At 36.3% G+C, this 4,063-nt stretch overlaps 1 protein-coding gene across 1 annotated transcript in view; it reads left to right on the forward strand.

Moving 5' to 3' along the window:
• LOC137628828 (cuticle protein AM1159-like) overlaps positions 1 to 237 on the forward strand; it is a 3,155-nt gene extending 2,918 nt beyond the window's left edge. Inside the window, exon 3 of the mRNA XM_068360070.1 lies at positions 1 to 237. This exon is cut by the window's left edge and continues 208 nt beyond it. The gene's annotated coding sequence lies outside the window, so the exon portion shown is untranslated.
• Positions 238 to 4,063: the final 3,826 nt, after the last annotated feature.

Below are 4,063 nucleotides of genomic sequence, written 5' to 3' on the forward strand. Positions count from 1 at the left end.
CGAACTTCAAACTTCTCTTCTTCTTCTCCTTCATTCTACATTTCTCTCCTTTCTTAAACCATTTTTTCTCTTACTATTCTTCTCTTTTATTTTTCTTCTTAAACAAGATCTTCAGTCACATTCTTCTATGAATTTTCTATAGGATAAAGGACCCAGTGTTTCTGATCCTTATCAACTAAATGATGTAAATCTTTGTACAGTCGGCGTTATGATATAATAAAGTTAATTTGCCCAGCAGTAAAAACGATTATTTTTATACCTAATATTTTACAAATTGCAACTGTGATTATGAAAAAAGAAATATATAGGGTAAAGAGAATATATATATATATATATATATATATATATGTATATATATATGTATATATACAGTATATATATATATATATATATATATATATATATATATATATATATATTATTACTTGCTAAGCTACAACCCTAGTTGGAAAATCAGGATACTATAAGCCCAAGGGCTCCAACAGGGAAAATAGCCCAGTGAGGAAAGGAAATAAAGAAAAACTACAAGTACTTTAAAGACAATAATTACATTAAAATAGATTTTTCATACATAAACTCTATAAACTTGCAAATAACAGAGGAAGAGAAATAAGATAGAATAGTGTGCCCGAGTGTACCCTCAAGCAAGAGAATTCTAACCCAAGACAGTGGAAGACCATGGTACAGAGGCCATGGCACTACCCAAGACTAGAGAACAAAGTGTAGTCTGAGAGCTACTAAGGTATGATGCTATGGCTCACCAGGCCAATAGACAACTGCGCCAGGCACTCACAGGCCTAGGAGTTTGTCCAGTGTTCTAACAACTGCGCCAGGCACTCAAAGGCCTAGGAGTTTGTCCAGTGTTCTAACAACTGCGCCAGGCACTCACAGGCCTAGGAGTTTGTCCAGTGTTCTAACAACTGCGCCAGGCACTCACAGGCCTAGGAGTTTGTCCAGTGTTCTAACAAGTGCGCAAGGCACTCACAGGCCTAGGAGTTTGTCCAGTGTTCTAACAACTTTGCCAGGCACTCACAGGCCTAGGAGTTTGTCCAGTGTTCTAACAAGTGCGCAAGGCACTCACAGGCCTAGGAGTTTGTCCAGTGTTCTAACAAGTGCGCCAGGCACTCACAGGCCTAGGAGTTTGTCCAGTGTTCTAACAAGTGCGCCAGGCACTCACAGGCCTAGGAGTTTGTCCAGTGTTCTAACAAGTGCGCCATGCACTCACAGGCCTAGGAGTTTGTCCAGTGTTCTAACACAGCTACCCTTTCACTTGACTTTTCCACTCATTATTCAATTCCAATAGGAAAGGAACAACATGCTTTATGTATTTTTGTCATCAGAGAAGTAGGAAATCAACTGCATTATGCTGAAAGCAGCCATCCCGTAAGAGCATAATGCTAAACGGTGTTTACGCTTGAACCAGCATAACCATTATCAGTGGCTACTTTCCTCTTGTTAAGGGTATCCCGTAAGAGCATAATGTTAAACAGTGTTTACGCTTGAACCAGCGTAACCATTATCAGTGGCTACTTTCCTCTTGTTATGGGTATCCCGTAAGAGCATAATGCTAAACAGTGTTTACGCTTGAACCAGCGTAACCATTATCAGTGGCTACTTTCCTCTTGTTAAGGGTATCCCGTAAGAGCATAATGCTAAACAGTGTTTACGCTTGAACCAGCGTAACCATTATCAGTGGCTACTTTCCTCTTGTTATGGGTATCCCGTAAGAGCATAATGCTAAACAGTGTTAACGCTTGAACCAGCGTAACCATTATCAGTGGCTACTTTCCTCTTGTCAAGGGTATCCCGTAAGAGCATAATGCTAAACAGTGTTTACGCTTGAACCAGCGTAACCATTATCAGTGGCTACTTTCCTCTAGTCAAGGGTATCCCGTAAGAGCATAATGCTAAACAGTGTTAACGCTTGAACCAGCGTAACCATTATCAGTGGCTACTTTCCTCTTGTTAAGGCAAGAAGAGACGCTTTAGCTACGGTTAGCAGCTCTTCTAGGAGAAGGACACTCCAAAATCAAACCATTGTTCTCTAGTCTTGGGTAGTGCTATAGCCTCTGTACCATGATCTTCCACTGTCTTGGAATAGAGGTCTTTTGCTTGCGGGTACACTTAAGCGCGCTGTTCTATCTTGTTTCTCTTCCTCTTGTTTTGAAATTTTTATAGTTTATATATAATATATCTAATTTAATGTTGTTACTGTTCTTAAATATTTAATTTCGGTTATTTCTTACTTCTCTTGTAGCTTATATATTTCCTTATTTCCTTTCCTCACTGGGCTATTTCTCCCAATTTGGAGCACTTGGGCTTGTAGCATCTTGCTTTTCCAACTATGGCTGTAGCTTGGCTTACCTTTTACCCCCAGGATATTTGGAAATTTCCAACCCTTAACCCCCAGAGGTTATTTTTTTTTCAAGCACATTTTGCAGTATATATTTTTTAAATGGGTCTAACAGCCTTAATTTCCGTCATAGAGAGGTCAGGTTGGTCTCATTCTCTTGGAAAATGCATGAAGTTTCTCAAAAAACTATAAAAAATTTGCAAAAAAATAATTTAATTACCAGTTTTTCGCAAGGACGTACCGTACCGGTACGTCCATGGGGGGGGGGGGGTAAAGGGATGAGTTTTGTGAAACGTACCAGTATGTCCTTTGGGGGTAAGAGGGCTAATAATAATAACTGACGTCATGATTTCAGCTCCGTAATATTTGTGTCTCATTCTTTAGATTCCCAAAATAAATAAAATGTTAGGGTCAACAAATTCATGAATTGTGATACCTGATAATACCAATCATAGTGCAAAGTAAATCCCATGAAAATCTACCATTGATACTATTTGACATTAGTGTAAAAATAGGTTACAATTTCCATGCATAATTGCTTTTATACAAATCTTTTGGTAGGGTTAAGTTTGGAACCAAAATCCACTTTTGTAAGTATTCTTAATTTTTGTTTAAAAATTAAATTCTCTTGCTTGAGGGTACACTCGGGCGCACTATTCTATCTAATTTCTCTTTCACTTGTTTTGTTAAAATTTTTATAGTTTATATAGCTGAAATTTTTTTAATGTTATTCTTAAAATATTTATTTTTTCCTATTTTCCTTTTGAGGGTACACTCGGGCACACTATTCTATCTAATTTCTCTTTCTCTTGTTTTGTTAAAGTTTTTATAGTGTATATAGGAGATATTTTTTAAAAGTTATTCTTAAGATATTTACTTTTTCCTTTTTTCCTTTCCTCACAGGTCTATTTTCCCTGTTGGAGTCCCTGGGCTTATAGCATTCTGCTTTTCCAACTAGGGTTGTAGCTTAGTAATTAATAATGATAATGATAATAACTCCGCTGAACCACACTTTCTGTTATGCCCTCTATATCTAGAATCATTCTTAAAGATGTCTGTCATAAAGGAGGCGTCAAAATGTTTGTTTTTTATATTATTATTATTATTATTATTATTACTATCCAAGCTACAACCCTAATTGGAAAAGCAAGATGCTATAAGCCCAGGGGCTCCAATAGGGAAAAATAGCCCAGTGAGAAAAGGAAATAAGGAAATAAATACCTGAAGAGAACAAATTAACAATAAATCATTCTAAAAAAAGTAATGTCAAAAGAGATATGTCATATATAAACTATTAACAACGTCAAAAACAAATATGTCATATATAAACTATAAAAAGACTTTTGCTCCATCTTTGAACTTTTGAAGTTCTACTGATTCAACTACCCGATTAGGAAGATCATTCCACAACTTGGTAACAGCTGGAATAAAACTTCTAGAGTACTGCGTAGTAAGGGAAATTCATTCTCTGTAATAACAAGGAAATCAACAACAAAGGCAATACACCTGTAGCAACAGATGCCTGCCATGAATTCATAATATTACGTTAGGGTTTCTTAAAATGAAATAAAGAGTTCAGCATAAAATCTTACAGAAGTGGATACTCTTCTTGGTGAAAAAAAGTCACATTTCCTATAACCTCAAAAAGAAATTAGAATAAAAAAGTTAACTCTTAATTGCAGAAAAGAAGCTGAATAATTTTTTATGATA

Source organism: Palaemon carinicauda, chromosome 36 (assembly GCF_036898095.1).
Source record: "Palaemon carinicauda isolate YSFRI2023 chromosome 36, ASM3689809v2, whole genome shotgun sequence".
Classification (NCBI taxonomy): domain Eukaryota; kingdom Metazoa; phylum Arthropoda; class Malacostraca; order Decapoda; family Palaemonidae; genus Palaemon; species Palaemon carinicauda.